General features: G+C 38.7%; 4 non-coding genes across 4 annotated transcripts; all 4 read left to right on the forward strand.

Moving 5' to 3' along the window:
* Positions 1-687: 687 nt before the first annotated feature.
* Positions 688-773, forward strand: TRNAY-GUA (transfer RNA tyrosine (anticodon GUA)). Its single transcript is given in 2 exon segments — positions 688-724; positions 738-773. It is a non-coding gene; the product is annotated as a tRNA-Tyr (tRNA).
* Positions 774-5,555: 4,782 nt separating this feature from the next.
* On the forward strand, positions 5,556-5,641 carry TRNAY-GUA (transfer RNA tyrosine (anticodon GUA)). Its single transcript is given in 2 exon segments — positions 5,556-5,592; positions 5,606-5,641. It is a non-coding gene; the product is annotated as a tRNA-Tyr (tRNA).
* A 4,783-nt stretch (positions 5,642-10,424) lies between these two features.
* Positions 10,425-10,510, forward strand: TRNAY-GUA (transfer RNA tyrosine (anticodon GUA)). Its single transcript is given in 2 exon segments — positions 10,425-10,461; positions 10,475-10,510. It is a non-coding gene; the product is annotated as a tRNA-Tyr (tRNA).
* Positions 10,511-15,298: 4,788 nt separating this feature from the next.
* On the forward strand, positions 15,299-15,384 carry TRNAY-GUA (transfer RNA tyrosine (anticodon GUA)). The gene is given in 2 exon segments: positions 15,299-15,335; positions 15,349-15,384. It is a non-coding gene; the product is annotated as a tRNA-Tyr (tRNA).
* Positions 15,385-19,654: the final 4,270 nt, after the last annotated feature.

Consider the following 19,654-nt stretch of genomic DNA (forward strand, 5'->3'; position numbering starts at 1 on the left):
AGATTTGCAAATTTTGCTAAAGTGATCCGTCTATTATACAGACCGATTGAAGGCGACTCCGAGTTATTTATAGATTTAGTTAATTCTATATCGGTGTCTGGTAGGGTAAGTTTTGTTTGGGTTAATTTATACTTTTTTTTTTTACAACATGGGTGAAATATAATTGCCTGTATTTTGTTGGGATTTAAAGCTATACGCCAACGATCACACAATTCTGTTGTGTGATTGAGCGACGTTTGAGCTCCACTAGCTGCGACCAATGAGTCTCTTGACGTACTCCAAACAGCAGCGTTATTAGCTTATTGTGACGCATGAGTATACCCGAGTTTGACGAACGGAACGTTGTTGAAGTGTATTGTGTACAAGAGTGAGCTGATAGCAGACCCTTGCGGTACGCCTGCTACCAGCCTGAATAAGCGAGAATGTGTTTGATTGAGTCGTGCTCTGGCCTGTATGTTGGCGAGGAGAATTGAGACGCAGAGAATATGCATTTTGAATATTATTAGTTTCTATATGAAATAAGAGTCTGTTCGAGATTATCTTTTCTATAAGTTTCCATCAGATGAGAGCTGAAGGGACTATATAGAGCCCGATGCTCAGTTTTTGAAAGTTCGGTCGGGTCTGGGCGGAGCTTAGTGACGTCAAGTGGGCTTTGCAGTTAAAACAAGTTGGCTTAATCTACAACATCCGACGATAGCTCAGTTGGTAGAGCGGTGGACTGTAGTAAGATTATAGTTATCCATAGGTCGGTGGTTCAAATCCGCCTCGTCGGAGTTTATTTTTTAATCCATTGTACAAGGATTCAATTAAAACAGTGGCTTATTTCTAAACGTTAAACGAGCCTTTTACTCAAACTGTCACCAGGGCCTCAAGTTTAAACTCCTTCAGTTTAACCTCCCGTCTACCTTAACAAGATGGATATTTAGCTTTTTAGACAATAGAAGAGCTGGAGTAAGAATTAACATCCCACATTGTTCACCTCTCGTCAGGCGTTCCCCAAGGTTCTGTACTCAGCCCTCTTTTATATGAATTATATGTTAACGACATCCCTTTCCCTTATCTTAACTACACCTATGCGTCGCAATATGCTGACGACATAGCAGTATGGAGGACCTCACGCGAACCCCTACTGGCCATCTCTAAAGTTCAATTCACACTGAACAGTATAACTACCTGGTGTAACACCTGGCGGGTAGTGCTTTATGCAACTAAAACTCAGGCTATAACCTTTAAACGCAAAATCTCGAGAGAGAGCAAATCCATCCCTAAAGTCAAAAGGAAAATGATGAACACTGAGTTTAAATTCTCTCCCACTATTAAGTTTCTTGGCATCACGTTCAACAAGAAACTAACTTGGACTGACCACTTCAAAACCATGCTCTCAAAAGTTTACAAACGAATCTTCTACCTCAGAAGAATCAGTAGAATTGCCAAGGGCTGTAGAACTAAAACGATTCTTACCATTTACAAGATTTACATTCGGCTGATCATTGAATACGGCAACATGATTAATGCGAACGCACCCCTCAACTACCATAAAAAATTGCAACAAGCCCAAAATCTTGCCATTCGACTGGCATATCGACAGTTACACACCGACAGCTCACCTTGACAAAGCAAGCACCATCTCGCCTCTCAAGAAAAGACTTACCTATCTAGCATCTAAATACTATCGGAAAGAAAGCAACCGTACACAATTGACAAGACAATTTCCACAACTAGCAGCCACCTCACGAACTTGGCAGCGATACCTCTCTCCCTACAACTACATACATGGCCTGAATGGTGGGGGGCCGAATAAACAGCCTTAGCAGTGAAAGTGGGTTTTCTCAGGGTACTCCCGTTTGCCCCCACATCAAAATTCTTCGTTTCCTAGGATTTATAGATTCCAGCCCTGAAAAGAGGCCAGTTAGAACACATCATAATCATAACTCGTAATTATCACGATAATTAAGAAATATATATCATTAAAAAGAATCCTACACTGTACCTAATTTTTAAGAATTGTTTGTGAACCACTGCATCCAGCAGTATTGCATCCGAGTTTAGGAAATCACATTCTCCAAAGGTATAATTAGCATCCGAGTTGCGTCTGAACATATTGTCTTAAAATATATCTTTCCTATCACTTCATAACTTCTCAAATCTATAAAGTAGGTAATTATTTATAACATACTAAAAGTGCATAATTTCATCGATATGATACAGTGAAGTATGTTGCATTTAAAGCTACATCCGAGTTTTAGTAATGCCTCATTATTATTGAGTTTTCTTTTTCTCCCCACAATATTTCACCTTGTTCTTTGAATGTTTATAAGAAATATCCACATTAATAATAAGTTAATTAATTCAAGATACCAAAGACAGCAAATAAGAATAAAACAATCTAGAATGACATTACTGAATCAGAAACTTTACCAGATTCAGAACTATTTGAATTTAGTCAAAACGAAAGTAGCTGAATATTCATTTATTGGAAAACATAATAGACCGTCTTCTCGTTTGTAATTAGCAAGCTTCCTCTTAGATTCTTTAATCATATCGACATCTAAGGAAGCCAATTTTAGGCTTAATGTGGTCAAATTTTAATTATATATTGACTTATGATTTGGAAAGGTAAGCGGCTGGTCATTCTCTCAACAAGGTCATTTCTATAATTCCTTAGAAAGGATCAAAGGCGCCGCTTTCTGCTCGATTTTTTTCCGTGTTACCACATCTACAAATACAGTCAGCGATCACTCTCCAGATATAGCAGCCTCATTACGGAATTATGAACTTACAACAATGGAAGCCAAACAGATTTTTCTAAGAATATCGTTCCCTTAAAAGGTTTAATACGGCAGGACAGATTAATGGTGAGGGTAAATGAGAACGTAGGTTAAAAGAGAGGTGGACAATATAATGGGTACCGAACACAAATGAAAGGCTCAGTCTGACCTGATGATTTAGGTTTATCGGGAAATAACACGTGCAGCGAGTAATCCTCTACCAATTAAAATTCGAGTTCGAATTGCAGTTTACGTTTTAAATTTTTTGATTCGACATTTTCTCCTATTCTGGTCTATGATATTTTTCTGTTTTGAATTAAGCAAAAAGCTACACACTGGGCTATCTACTACGTGCTCTGCCCACCACGGGTATCGAACCCCGGTTTTTAGCGATGTAAGTCCGCAGACATACCGCTGAACCAATGGTGGAAGGGCTTGGTTCATGCAGCATCAATTTGATCAGTTTATCAGTTCAAATTCGATTCAGTTTATCATTCCTTGTTTCTTTAGCTCAGTGATTTATGACATACATGTGTAACATTGGAAATTAAGTAGGAGTGAATGAAAGTTTCGTAGTAAGACTGTCTTTTCTAATAATAAAGCCACATTGGGGTATGTGCTGTGTTCACCAAAAAGTTTGTTTTCAGAATTTCGCGCAAAGATACACGAGGGCTATTTGCGTTAGCCGTCCCTAATTTAGCAGTGTAACACTAGAGAGAAGGCAGCTAGTCATCCCCACTCACCGCCAACTCTTGGGCTACTCTTTACCAACGAATAGTGGGATTGACCGTTACATTATAACGCCTCCATAGCTGAAAGAGCGAGCATGTTTGGTGCGACCGTGATTCGAACCCGCGACCCTAGGATTACGCCTTAACCCACCTGGCCATGCCGGGTCCTTGCAGGAGTGATCTTTTCATAGTTGAAGCTTCACGTCTTCTTACTACATTTTCAAATTCTGCTTTATAGTGTCTCTCCATGTGTAATGTTAGATTAATAAGACAAGGATTCTTTAAAACCATAGTGCAACCAGTTACACTGCAAGTTGCTTTTTCGCGTTCGCGAAAACCAGCGATTATGAAATATGAATACACTTCATTAGTTTCGTAACACCCCATATTTAAAAAGGGTAGAAAAACGTAAAAAATAGTGACCAGACAAAATATGCCTAAGAAAGGTCTTCCTGAATACTATTTCTCTCTAACTTTATCTACAAAAGTTGATAGCTAAATAACTGAACTTTAAAGGTTGATAGCTAAATAACTAAACTTTAAATGTTGATAGCTAAATAACTAAACTTTAAAAGTTGATAGCTAAATAACTGATCTTTAAATGTTTACAGCAGATATTTCGGTTTAAGAGTTAACTGGTTCCTAGCCGAGGTTATGAGTCAGAATCAACTCAGAAATTTATTTTCTCTCCACCCCACTCGTGACTGGATATTAGGTTAAGGTACATGAGAAAAACACAACTAAAACGAACGTGCGTATTTACGTATGTAAATACTCATTCACATTACTGACACGTATAAACAAACAAACTGTGGTTATGGATAGTAGGCAAGCAAGTAGCGGCGGAAAAACCGACGACAGGCTCTGACGAGTAAGTATCACAAAGATAAACGACCGGTATGGGACTTAGAGTCCTTCAGAGTGACGTTGGATGTATAGATCCTGTGTCAAGAATCTGGTGTGAGGGAAATTGGTTAGTACTCTATACACTACAAATATATTAAGGAGACTAGTGGGCGCGCCACGTGTTAGGTGTTTCAGCTAATTTGAGAATTGTTTTTCTTGTTCTGGCTCTTTGATAATATCTTGCGGCTAAATTGTGGGTTATTTCACTAAGTTTAGGTAATATCCGTCGTGAATCTAAGTAGCCTTGGGGCGTGTACCTTGGTAAACGATATGCTACACAGGGAACTCGATATCGTAGTGTTTCTAACTTTCGCATGAGGTCATTGGGCATGCTGCACGCGACTATGTATCCATATTCAGTAAGTGGTCTAATATAAGCTTTGTAAATAGCTGGAGTGGTACTGGCCAAGCGTCCTTTGTGGGTAACTCCAATGCGTCTGAAAAAAGTATTATGTTGATTGACAGATTTGCAAATTTTGCTAAAGTGATCCGTCTATTATACAGACCGATTGAAGGCGACTCCGAGTTATTTATAGATTTAGTTAATTCTATATCGGTGTCTGGTAGGGTAAGTTTTGTTTGGGTTAATTTATACATTTTCTTTTTACAACATGGGTGAAATATAATTGCCTGTATTTTGTTGGGATTTAAAGCTATACGCCAACGATCACACAATTCTGTTGTGTGATTGAGCGACGTTTGAGCTCCACTAGCTGCGACCAATGAGTCTCTTGACGTACTCCAAACAGCAGCGTTATTAGCTTATTGTGACGCATGAGTATACCCGAGTTTGACGAACGGAACGTTGTTGAAGTGTATTGTGTACAAGAGTGAGCTGATAGCAGACCCTTGCGGTACGCCTGCTACCAGCCTGAATAAGCGAGAATGTGTTTGATTGAGTCGTGCTCTGGCCTGTATGTTGGCGAGGAGAATTGAGACGCAGCGAATATGCATTTTGAATATTATTAGTTTCTATATGAAATAAGAGTCTGTTCGAGATTATCTTTTCTATAAGTTTCCATCAGATGAGAGCTGAAGGGACTATATAGAGCCCGATGCTCAGTTTTTGAAAGTTCGGTCGGGTCTGGGCGGAGCTTAGTGACGTCAAGTGGGCTTTGCAGTTAAAACAAGTTGGCTTAATCTACAACATCCGACGATAGCTCAGTTGGTAGAGCGGTGGACTGTAGTAAGATTATAGTTATCCATAGGTCGGTGGTTCAAATCCGCCTCGTCGGAGTTTATTTTTAATCCATTGTACAAGGATTCAATAAAAACAGTGGCTTATTTTTACACGTCAAACGAGCCTTTTACTCAAACTGTCACCAGGGCCTCAAGTTCAAACTCCTTCAGTTTAACCTCCCGTCTACCTTAACAAGATGGATATTTAGCTTTTTAGACAATAGAAGAGCTGAAGTAAGAATTAACATCCCACATTGTTCACCTCTCGTCAGGCGTTACCCAAGGTTCTGTACTCAGCCCTCTTTTATATGAATTATATGTTAACGACATCCCTTTCCCTTATCTTAACTACACCTATGCGTCGCAATATGCTGACGACATAGCAGTATGGAGGACCTCACGCGAACCCCTACTGGCCATCTCTAAAGTTCAATTCACACTGAACAGTATAACCACCTGGTGTAACACCTGGCGGGTAGTGCTTTATGCAACTAAAACTCAGGCTATAACCTTTAAACGCAAAATCTCGAGAGAGAGCAAATCCATCCCTAAAGTCAAACGGACAATGATGAACACTGAGTTTAAATTCTCTCCCACTATTAAGTTTCTTGGCATCACGTTCAACAAGAAACTAACTTGGACTGACCACTTCAAAACCATGCTCTCAAAAGTTTACAAACGAATCTTCTACCTCAGAAGAATCAGTAGAATTGCCAAGGGCTGTAGAACTAAAACGATTCTTACCATTTACAAGATTTACATTCGGCTGATCATTGAATACGGCAACATGATTAATGCGAACGCACCCCTCAACTACCATAAAAAATTGCAACAAGCCCAAAATCTTGCCATTCGACTGGCATATCGACAGTTACACACCGACAGCTCACCTTGACAAAGCAAGCACCATCTCGCCTCTCAAGAAAAGACTTACCTATCTAGCATCTAAATACTATCGGAAAGAAAGCAACCGTACACAATTGACAAGACAATTTCCACAACTAGCAGCCACCTCACGAACTTGGCAGCGATACCTCTCTCCCTACAACTACATACATGGCCTGAATGGTGGGGGGCCGAATAAACAGCCTTAGCAGTGAAAGTGGGTTTTCTCAGGGTACTCCCGTTTGCCCCACATCAAAATTCTTCGTTTCCTAGGATTTATAGATTCCAGCCCTGAAAAGAGGCCAGTTAGAACACATCATAATCATAACTCGTAATTATCACGATAATTAAGAAATATATATCATTAAAAAGAATCCTACACTGTACCTAATTTTTAAGAATTGTTTGTGAACCACTGCATCCAGCAGTATTGCATCCGAGTTTAGGAAATCAAATTCTCCAAAGGTATAATTAGCATCCGAGTTGCGTCTGAACATATTGTCTTAAAATATATCTTTCCTATCACTTCATAACTTCTCAAATCTATAAAGTAGGTAATTATTTATAACATACTAAAAGTGCATAATTTCATCGATATGATACAGTGAAGTATGTTGCATTTAAAGCTACATCCGAGTTTTAGTAATGCCTCATTATTATTGAGTTTTCTTTTTTCTCCCCACAATATTTCACCTTGTTCTTTGAATGTTTATAAGAAATATCCACATTAATAATAAGTTAATTAATTCAAGATACCAAAGACAGCAAATAAGAATAAAACAATCTAGAATGACATTACTGAATCAGAAACTTTTACCAGATTCAGAACTATTTGAATTTAGTCAAAACGAAAGTAGCTGAATATTCATTTATTGGAAAACATAATAGACCGTCTTCTCGTTTGTAATTAGCAAGCTTCCTCTTAGATTCTTTAATCATATCGACATCTAAGGAAGCCAATTTTAGGCTTAATGTGGTCAAATTTTAATTATATATTGACTTATGATTTGGAAAGGTAAGCGGCTGGTCATTCTCTCAACAAGGTCATTTCTATAATTCCTTAGAAAGGATCAAAGGCGCCGCTTTCTGCTCGATTTTTTTCCGTGTTACCACATCTACAAATACAGTCAGCGATCACTCTCCAGATATAGCAGCCTCATTACGGAATTATGAACTTACAACAATGGAAGCCAAACAGATTTTTCTAAGAATATCGTTCCCTTAAAAGGTTTAATACGGCAGGACAGATTAATGGTGAGGGTAAATGAGAACGTAGGTTAAAAGAGAGGTGGACAATATAATGGGTACCGAACACAAATGAAAGGCTCAGTCTGACCTGATGATTTAGGTTTATCGGGAAATAACACGTGCAGCGAGTAATCCTCTACCAATTAAAATTCGAGTTCGAATTGCAGTTTACGTTTTTAAATTTTTTGATTCGACATTTTCTCCAATTCTGGTTTATGATATTTTTGCTGTTTTGAATTAAGCAAAAAGCTACACACTGGGCTATCTACTACGTGCTCTGCCCACCACGGGTATCGAACCCCGGTTTTAGCGATGTAAGTCCGCAGACATACCGCTGAACCAATGGTGGAAGGGCTTGGTTCATGCAGCATCAATTTGATCAGTTTATCAGTTCAAATTCGATTCAGTTTATCATTCCTTGTTTCTTTAGCTCAGTGATTTATGACATACATGTGTAACATTGGAAATTAAGTAGGAGTGAATGAAAGTTTCGTAGTAAGACTGTCTTTTCTAATAATAAAGCCACATTGGGGTATGTGCTGTGTTCACCAAAAAGTTTGTTTTCAGAATTTCGCGCAAAGATACACGAGGGCTATTTGCGTTAGCCGTCCCTAATTTAGCAGTGTAACACTAGAGAGAAGGCAGCTAGTCATCCCCACTCACCGCCAACTCTTGGGCTACTCTTTTACCAACGAATAGTGGGATTGACCGTTACATTATAACGCCTCCATAGCTGAAAGAGCGAGCATGTTTGGTGCGACCGTGATTCGAACCCGCGACCCTAGGATTACGCCTTAACCCACCTGGCCATGCCGGGTCCTTGCAGGAGTGATCTTTTCATAGTTGAAGCTTCACGTCTTCTTACTACATTTTCAAATTCTGCTTTATAGTGTCTCTCCATGTGTAATGTTAGATTAATAAGACAAGGATTCTTTAAAACCATAGTGCAACCAGTTACACTGCAAGTTGCTTTTTCGCGTTCGCGAAAACCAGCGATTATGAAATATGAATACACTTCATTAGTTTCGTAACACCCCATACTTAAAAAATGTAGAGAAACGTAAAAAATAGTGACCAGACAAAATATGCCTAAGAAAGGTCTTCCTGAATACTATTTCTCTCTAACTTTATCTACAAAAGTTGATAGCTAAATAACTGAACTTTAAAGGTTGATAGCTAAATAACTAAACTTTAAATGTTGATAGCTAAATAACTAAACTTTAAAAGTTGATAGCTAAATAACTGATCTTTAAATGTTTACAGCAGATATTTCGGTTTAAGAGTTAACTGGTTCCTAGCCGAGGTTATGAGTCAGAATCAACTCAGAAATTTATTTTCTCTCCACCCCACTCGTGACTGGATATTAGGTTAAGGTACATGAGAAAAAAACAACTAAAACGAACGTGCGTATTTACGTATGTAAATACTCATTCACATTACTGACACGTATAAACAAACAAACTGTGGTTATGGATAGTAGGCAAGCAAGTAGCGGCGGAAAACCGACGACAGGCTCTGACGAGTAAGTATCACAAAGATAAACGACCGGTATGGGACTTAGAGTCCTTCAGAATGACGTTGGATGTATAGATCCTGTGTCAAGAATCTGGTGTGAGGGAAATTGGTTAGTACTCTATACACTACAAATATATTAAGGAGACTAGTGGGTGCGACATGTGTTAGGTGTTTCAGCTAATTTGAGAATTGTTTTTCTTGTTCTGGCTCTTTGATAATATCTTGCGGCTAAATTGTGGGTTATTTCACTAAGTTTAGGTAATATCCGTCGTGAATCTAAGTAGCCTTGGGGCGTGTACCTTGGTAAACGATATGCTACACAGGGAACTCGATATCGTAGTGTTTCTAACTTTCGCATGAGGTCATTGGGCATGCTGCACGCGACTATGTATCCATATTCAGTAAGTGGTCTAATATAAGCTTTGTAAATAGCTGGAGTGGTACTGGCCAAGCGTCCTTTGTGGGTAACTCCAATGCGTCTGAAAAAAGTATTATGTTGATTGACAGATTTGCAAATTTTGCTAAAGTGATCCGTCTATTATACAGACCGATTGAAGGCGACTCCGAGTTATTTATAGATTTAGTTAATTCTATATCGGTGTCTGGTAGGGTAAGTTTTGTTTGGGTTAATTTATACATTTTCTTTTTTACAACATGGGTGAAATATAATTGCCTGTATTTTGTTGGGATTTAAAGCTATACGCCAACGATCACACAATTCTGTTGTGTGATTGAGCGACGTTTGAGCTCCACTAGCTGCGACCAATGAGTCTCTTGACGTACTCCAAACAGCAGCGTTATAGCTTATTGTGACGCATGAGTATACCCGAGTTTGACGAACGGAACGTTGTTGAAGTGTATTGTGTACAAGAGTGAGCTGATAGCAGACCCTTGCAGTACGCCTGCTACCAGCCTGAATAAGCGAGAATGTGTTTGATTGAGTCGTGCTCTGGCCTGTATGTTGGCGAGGAGAATTGAGACGCAGCGAATATGCATTTTGAATATTATTAGTTTCTATATGAAATAAGAGTCTGTTCGAGATTATCTTTTCTATAAGTTTCCATCAGGTGAGAGCTGAAAGGACTATATAGAGCCCGATGCTCAGTTTTTGAAAGTTCGGTCGGGTCTGGGCGGAGCTTAGTGACGTCAAGTGGGCTATGCAGTTAAAACAAGTTGGCTTAATCTACAACATCCGACGATAGCTCAGTTGGTAGAGCGGTGGACTGTAGTAAGATTATAGTTATCCATAGGTCGGTGGTTCAAATCCGCCTCGTCGGAGTTTATTTTTAATCCATTGTACAAGGATTCAATAAAAACAGTGGCTTATTTTTACACGTCAAACGAGCCTTTTACTCAAACTGTCACCAGGGCCTCAAGTTCAAACTCCTTCAGTTTAACTTCCCCTTCTACCTTAACAAGATGGATATTTAGCTTTTTAGACAATAGAAGAGCTGAAGTAAGGATTAACATCCCACATTGTTCACCTCTCGTCAGGCGTTACCTAAGGTTCTGCACTCAGCCCTCTTTTATATGAATTATATGTTAACGACATCCCTTTCCCTTATCTTAACTACACCTATGCGTCGCAATATGCTGACGACATAGCAGTATGGAGGACCTCACGCGAACCCCTACTGGCCATCTCTAAAGTTCAATTCACACTGAACAGTATAACCACCTGGTGTAACACCTGGCGGGTAGTGCTTTATGCAACTAAAACTCAGGCTATAACCTTTAAACGCAAAATCTCGAGAGAGAGCAAATCCATCCCTAAAGTCAAACGGACAATGATGAACACTGAGTTTAAATTCTCTCCCACTATTAAGTTTCTTGGCATCACGTTCAACAAGAAACTAACTTGGACTGACCACTTCAAAACCATGCTCTCAAAAGTTTACAAACGAATCTTCTACCTCAGAAGAATCAGTAGAATTACCAAGGGCTGTAGAACTAAAACGATTCTTACCATTTACAAGATTTACATTCGGCTGATCATTGAATACGGCAACATGATTAATGCGAACGCACCCCTCAACTACCATAAAAAATTGCAACAAGCCCAAAATCTTGCCATTCGACTGGCATATCGACAGTTACACACCGACAGCTCACCTTGACAAAGCAAGCACCATCTCGCCTCTCAAGAAAAGACTTACCTATCTAGCATCTAAATACTATCGGAAAGAAAGCAACCGTACACAATTAACAAGACAATTTCCACAACTAGCAGCCACCTCACGAACTTGGCAGCGATACCTCTCTCCCTACAACTACATACATGGCCTGAATGGTGGGGGGCCGAATAAACAGCCTTAGCAGTGAAACTGGGTTTTCTCAGGGTAGTCCCGTTTGCCCCCACATCAAAATTCTTCGTTTCCTAGGATTTATAGATTCCAGCCCTGAAAAGAGGCCAGTTAGAACACATCATAATCATAACTCGTAATTATCACGATAATTAAGAAATATATATCATTAAAAAGAATCCTACACTGTACCTAATTTTTAAGAATTGTTTGTGAACCACTGCATCCAGCAGTATTGCATCCGAGTTTAGGAAATCAAATTCTCCAAAGGTATAATTAGCATCCGAGTTGCGTCTGAACATATTGTCTTAAAATATATCTTTCCTATCACTTCATAACTTCTCAAATCTATAAAGTAGGTAATTATTTATAACATACTAAAAGTGCATAATTTCATCGATATGATACAGTGAAGTATGTTGCATTTAAAGCTACATCCGAGTTTTAGTAATGCCTCATTATTATTGAGTTTTCTTTTTTCTCCCCACAATATTTCACCTTGTTCTTTGAATGTTTATAAGAAATATCCACATTAATAATAAGTTAATTAATTCAAGATACCAAAGACAGCAAATAAGAATAAAAACAATCTAGAATGACATTACTGAATCAGAAACTTTTACCAGATTCAGAACTATTTGAATTTAGTCAAAACGAAAGTAGCTGAATATTCATTTATTGGAAAACATAATAGACCGTCTTCTCGTTTGTAATTAGCAAGCTTCCTCTTAGATTCTTTAATCATATCGACATCTAAGGAAGCCAATTTTAGGCTTAATGTGGTCAAATTTTAATTATATATTGACTTATGATTTGGAAAGGTAAGCGGCTGGTCATTCTCTCAACAAGGTCATTTCTATAATTCCTTAGAAAGGATCAAAGGCGCCGCTTTCTGCTCGATTTTTTTTCCGTGTTACCACATCTACAAATACAGTCAGCGATCACTCTCCAGATATAGCAGCCTCATTACGGAATTATGAACTTACAACAATGGAAGCCAAACAGATTTTTCTAAGAATATCGTTCCCTTAAAAGGTTTAATACGGCAGGACAGATTAATGGTGAGGGTAAATGAGAACGTAGGTTAAAAGAGAGGTGGACAATATAATGGGTACCGAACACAAATGAAAGGCTCAGTCTGACCTGATGATTTAGGTTTATCGGGAAATAACACGTGGAGCGAGTAATCCTCTACCAATTAAAATTCGAGTTCGAATTGCAGTTTACGTTTTTAAATTTTTTGATTCGACATTTTCTCCAATTCTGGTCTATGATATTTTTGCTGTTTTGAATTAAGCAAAAAGCTACGCACTGGGCTATCTACTACGTGCTCTGCCCACCACGGGTATCGAACCCCGGTTTTTAGCGATGTAAGTCCGCAGACATACCGCTGAACCAATGGTGGAAGGGCTTGGTTCATGCAGCATCAATTTGATCAGTTTATCAGTTCAAATTCGATTCAGTTTATCATTCCTTGTTTCTTTAGCTCAGTGATTTATGACATATATGTGTAACATTGGAAATTAAGTAGGAGTGAATGAAAGTTTCGTAGTAAGACTGTCTTTTCTAATAATAAAGCCACATTGGGGTATGTGCTGTGTTCACCAAAAAGTTTGTTTTCAGAATTTCGCGCAAAGATACACGAGGGCTATTTGCGTTAGCCGTCCCTAATTTAGCAGTGTAACACTAGAGAGAAGGCAGCTAGTCATCCCCACTCACCGCCAACTCTTGGGCTACTCTTTTACCAACGAATAGTGGGATTGACCGTTACATTATAACGCCTCCATAGCTGAAAGAGCGAGCATGTTTGGTGCGACCGTGATTCGAACCCGCGACCCTAGGATTACGCCTTAACCCACCTGGCCATGCCGGGTCCTTGCAGGAGTGATCTTTTCATAGTTGAAGCTTCACGTCTTCTTACTACATTTTCAAATTCTGCTTTATAGTGTCTCTCCATGTGTAATGTTAGATTAATAAGACAAGGATTCTTTAAAACCATAGTGCAACCAGTTACACTGCAAGTTGCTTTTTTCGCGTTCGCGAAAACCAGCGATTATGAAATATGAATACACTTCATTAGTTTCGTAACACCCCATACTTAAAAAATGTAGAGAAACGTAAAAAATAATGACCAGACAAAATATGCCTAAGAAAGGTCTTCCTGAATACTATTTCTCTCTAACTTTATCTACAAAAGTTGATAGCTAAATAACTGAACTTTAAAGGTTGATAGCTAAATAACTAAACTTTAAAGGTTGATAGCTAAATAACTAAACTTTAAAAGTTGATAGCTAAATAACTGATCTTTAAATGTTAACAGCAGATATTTCGGTTTAAGAGTTATCTGGTTCCTAGCCGAGGTTATGAGTCAGAATCAACTCAGAAATTTATTTTCTCTCCACCCCACTCGTGACTGGATATTAGGTTAAGGTACATGAGAAAAAACAACTAAAACGAACGTGCGTATTTACGTATGTAAATACTCATTCACATTACTGACACGTATAAACAAACAAACTGTGGTTATGGATAGAAGGCAAGCAAGTAGCGGCGGAAAAACCGACGACAGGCTCTGACGAGTAAGTATCACAAAGATAAACGACCGGTATGGGACTTAGAGTCCTTCAGAATGACGTTGGATGTATAGATCCTGTGTCAAGAATCTGGTGTGAGGGAAATTGGTTAGTACTCTATACACTACAAATATATTAAGGAGACTAGTGGGTGCGACATGTGTTAGGTGTTTCAGCTAATTTGAGAATTGTTTTTCTTGTTCTGGCTCTTTGATAATATCTTGCGGCTAAATTGTGGGTTATTTCACAAAGTATAGGTAATATCCGTCGTGAATCTAAGTAGCCTTGGGGCGTGTACCTTGGTAAACGATATGCTACACAGGGAACTCGATATCGTAGTGTTTCTAACTTTCGCATGAGGTCATTGGGCATGCTGCACGCGACTATGTATCCATATTCAGTAAGTGGTCTAATATAAGCTGTGTAAATAGCTGGAGTGGTACTGGCCAAGCGTCCTTTGTGGGAAACTCCAATGCGTCTGAAAAAAGTATTATGTTGATTGACAGATTTGCAAATTTTGCTAAAGTGATCCGTCTATTATACAGACCGATTGAAGGCGACTCCGAGTTATTTATAGATTTAGTTAATTCTATATCGGTGTCTGGTAGGGTAAGTTTTGTTTGGGTTAATTTATACATTTTCTTTTTACAACATGGGTGAAATATAATTGCCTGTATTTTGTTGGGATTTAAAGCTATACGCCAACGATCACACAATTCTGTTGTGTGATTGAGCGATGTTTGAGCTCCACTAGCTGCGACCAATGAGTCTTTGACGTACTCCAAACAGCAGCGTTATTAGCTTATTGTGACGCATGAGTATACCCGAGTTTGACGAACGGAACGTTGTTGAAGTGTATTGTGTACAAGAGTGAGCTGATAGCAGACCCTTGCGGTACGCCTGCTACCAGCCTGAATAAGCGAGAATGTGTTTGATTGAGTCGTGCTCTGGCCTGTATGTTGGCGAGGAGAATTGAGACGCAGCGAATATGCATTTTGAATATTATTAGTTTCTATATGAAATAAGAGTCTGTTCGAGATTATCTTTTCTATAAGTTTCCATCAGGTGAGAGCTGAAAGGACTATATAGAGCCCGATGCTCAGTTTTTGAAAGTTCGGTCGGGTCTGGGCGGAGCTTAGTGACGTCAAGTGGGCTATGCAGTTAAAACAAGTTGGCTTAATCTACAACATCCGACGATAGCTCAGTTGGTAGAGCGGTGGACTGTAGTAAGATTATAGTTATCCATAGGTCGGTGGTTCAAATCCGCCTCGTCGGAGTTTATTTTTAATCCATTGTACAAGGATTCAATAAAAACAGTGGCTTATTTTTACACGTCAAACGAGCCTTTTACTCAAACTGTCACCAGGGCCTCAAGTTCAAACTCCTTCAGTTTAACTTCCCCTTCTACCTTAACAAGATGGTTATTTAGCTTTTTAGACAATAGAAGAGCTGAAGTAAGAATTAACATCCCACATTGTTCACCTCTCGTCAGGCGTTACCTAAGGTTCTGCACTCAGCCCTCTTTTATATGAATTATATGTTAACGACATCCCTTTCCCTTATCTTAACTACACCTATGCGTCGCAATATGCTGACGACATAGCAGTATGGAGGACCTCACGCGAACCCCTACTGGCCATCTCTAAAGTTCAATTCACACTGAACAGTATAACCACCTGGTGTAACACCTGGCGGGTAGTGCTTTATGCAACTAAAACTCAGGCTATAACCTTTAAACGCAAAATCTCGAGAGAGAGCAAATCCATCCCTAAAGTCAAAAAAGGAAAATGATGAACACTGAGTTTAAATTCTCTCCCACTATTAAGTTTCGTGGCATCACGTTCAACAAGAAACTAACTTGGACTGACCACTTCGAAACCATGCTCTCAAAAGTTTACAAACGAATCTTCTACCTCAGAAGAATCAGTAGAATTCCCAAGGGTTGTAGAACTAAAACGATTCTTACCATTTACAAGATTTACATTCGGCTGATCATTGAATACGGCAACATGATTAATGCGAACGCACCCCTCAACTACCATAAAAAATTGCAACAAGCCCAAAATCTTGCCATTCGACTGGCATATCGACAGTTACACACCGACAGCTCACCTTGACAAAGCAAGCACCATCTCGCCTCTCAAGAAAAGACTTACCTATCTAGCATCTAAATACTATCGGAAAGAAAGCAACCGTACACAATTGACAAGAGAATTTCCACAACTAGCAGCCACCTCACGAACTTGGCAGCGATACCTCTCTCCCTACAACTACATACATGGCCTGAATGGTGGGGGGCCGAATAAACAGCCTTAGCAGTGAAAGTGGGTTTTCTCAGGGTACTCCCGTTTGCCCCACATCAAAATTCTTCGTTTCCTAGGATTTATAGATTCCAGCCCTGAAAAGAGGCCAGTTAGAACACATCATAATCATAACTCGTAATTATCACGATAATTAAGAAATATATATCATTAAAAAGAATCCTACACTGTACCTAATTTTTAAGAATTGTTTGTGAACCACTGCATCCAGCAGTATTGCATCCGAGTTTAGGAAATCAAATTCTCCAAAGGTATAATTAGCATCCGAGTTGCGTCTGAACATATTGTCTTAAAATATATCTTTCCTATCACTTCATAACTTCTCAAATCTATAAAGTAGGTAATTATTTATAACATACTAAAAGTGCATAATTTCATCGATATGATACAGTGAAGTATGTTGCATTTAAAGCTACATCCGAGTTTTAGTAATGCCTCATTATTATTGAGTTTTCTTTTTTCTCCCCACAATATTTCACCTTGTTCTTTGAATGTTTATAAGAAATATCCACATTAATAATAAGTTAATTAATTCAAGATACCAAAGACAGCAAATAAGAATAAAAACAATCTAGAATGACATTACTGAATCAGAAACTTTTACCAGATTCAGAACTATTTGAATTTAGTCAAAACGAAAGTAGCTGAATATTCATTTATTGGAAAACATAATAGACCGTCTTCTCGTTTGTAATTAGCAAGCTTCCTCTTAGATTCTTTAATCATATCGACATCTAAGGAAGCCAATTTTAGGCTTAATGTGGTCAAATTTTAATTATATATTGACTTATGATTTGGAAAGGTAAGCGGCTGGTCATTCTCTCAACAAGGTCATTTCTATAATTCCTTAGAAAGGATCAAAGGCGCCGCTTTCTGCTCGATTTTTTTCCGTGTTACCACATCTACAAATACAGTCAGCGATCACTCTCCAGATATAGCAGCCTCATTACGGAATTATGAACTTACAACAATGGAAGCCAAACAGATTTTTCTAAGAATATCGTTCCCTTAAAAGGTTTAATACGGCAGGACAGATTAATGGTGAGGGTAAATGAGAACGTAGGTTAAAAGAGAGGTGGACAATATAATGGGTACCGAACACAAATGAAAGGCTCAGTCTGACCTGATGACTTAGGTTTATCGGGAAATAACACGTGCAGCGAGTAATCCTCTACCAATTAAAATTCGAGTTCGAATTGCAGTTTACGTTTTTAAATTTTTTTGATTCGACATTTTCTCCAATTCTGGTTTATGATATTTTTGCTGTTTTGAATTAAGCAAAAAGCTACACACTGGGCTATCTACTACGTGCTCTGCCCACCACGGGTATCGAACCCCGGTTTTTAGCGATGTAAGTCCGCAGACATACCGCTGAACCAATGGTGGAAGGGCTTGGTTCATGCAGCATCAATTTGATCAGTTTATCAGTTCAAATTCGATTCAGTTTATCATTCCTTGTTTCTTTAGCTCAGTGATTTATGACATACATGTGTAACATTGGAAATTAAGTAGGAGTGAATGAAAGTTTCGTAGTAAGACTGTCTTTTCTAATAATAAAGCCACATTGGGGTATGTGCTGTGTTCACCAAAAAGTTTGTTTTCAGAATTTCGCGCAAAGATACACGAGGGCTATTTGCGTTAGCCGTCCCTAATTTAGCAGTGTAACACTAGAGAGAAGGCAGCTAGTCATCCCCACTCACCGCCAACTCTTGGGCTACTCTTTTACCAACGAATAGTGGGATTGACCGTTACATTATAACGCCTCCATAGCTGAAAGAGCGAGCATGTTTGGTGCGACCGTGATTCGAACCCGCGACCCTAGGATTACGCCTTAACCCACCTGGCCATGCCGGGTCCTTGCAGGAGTGATCTTTTCATAGTTGAAGCTTCACGTCTTCTTACTACATTTTCAAATTCTGCTTTATAGTGTCTCTCCATGTGTAATGTTAGATTAATAAGACAAGGATTCTTTAAAACCATAGTGCAACCAGTTACACTGCAAGTTGCTTTTTCGCGTTCGCGAAAACCAGCGATTATGAAATATGAATACACTTCATTAGTTTCGTAACACCCCATATTTAAAAAATGTAGAAAACGTAAAAAATAGTGACCAGACAAAATATGCCTAAGAAAGGTCTTCCTGAATACTATTTCTCTCTAACTTTATCCACAAAAGTTGATAGCTAAATAACTGAACTTTAAAAGTTGATAGCTAAATAACTAAACTTTAAATGTTGATAGCTAAATAACTAAACTTTAAAAGTTGATAGCTAAATAACTGATCTTTAAATGTTTACAGCAGATATTTCGGTTTGAGAGTTAACTGGTTCCTAGCCGAGGTTATGAGTCAGAATCAACTCAGAAATTTATTTTCTCTCCACCCCACTCGTGACTGGATATTAGGTTAAGGTACATGAGAAAAAACAACTAAAACGAACGTGCGTATTTACGTATGTAAATACTCATTACACATTACTGACACGTATAAACAAACAAACTGTGGTTATGGATAGAAGGCAAGCAAGTAGCGGCGGAAAAACCGACGACAGGCTCTGACGAGTAAGTATCACAAAGATAAACGACCGGTATGGGACTTAGAGTCCTTCAGAATGACGTTGGATGTATAGATCCTGTGTCAAGAATCTGGTGTGAGGGAAATTGGTTAGTACTCTATACACTACAAATATATTAAGGAGACTAGTGGGTGCGACATGTGTTAGGTGTTTCAGCTAATTTGAGAATTGTTTTTCTTGTTCTGGCTCTTTGATAATATCTTGCGGCTAAATTGTGGGTTATTTCACAAAGTATAGGTAATATCCGTCGTGAATCTAAGTAGCCTTGGGGCGTGTACCTTGGTAAACGATATGCTACACAGGGAACTCGATATCGTAGTGTTTCTAACTTTCGCATGAGGTCATTGGGCATGCTGCACGCGACTATGTATCCATATTCAGTAAGTGGTCTAATATAAGCTGTGTAAATAGCTGGAGTGGTACTGGCCAAGCGTCCTTTGTGGGAAACTCCAATGCGTCTGAAAAAAGTATTATGTTGATTGACAGATTTGCAAATTTTGCTAAAGTGATCCGTCTATTATACAGACCGATTGAAGGCGACTCCGAGTTATTTATAGATTTAGTTAATTCTATATCGGTGTCTGGTAGGGTAAGTTTTGTTTGGGTTAATTTATACATTTTCTTTTTACAACATGGGTGAAATATAATTGCC

The sequence above is a fragment of the Tachypleus tridentatus genome, chromosome 13 (assembly GCF_004210375.1).
Source record: "Tachypleus tridentatus isolate NWPU-2018 chromosome 13, ASM421037v1, whole genome shotgun sequence".
Lineage (NCBI taxonomy): Eukaryota > Metazoa > Arthropoda > Merostomata > Xiphosura > Limulidae > Tachypleus > Tachypleus tridentatus.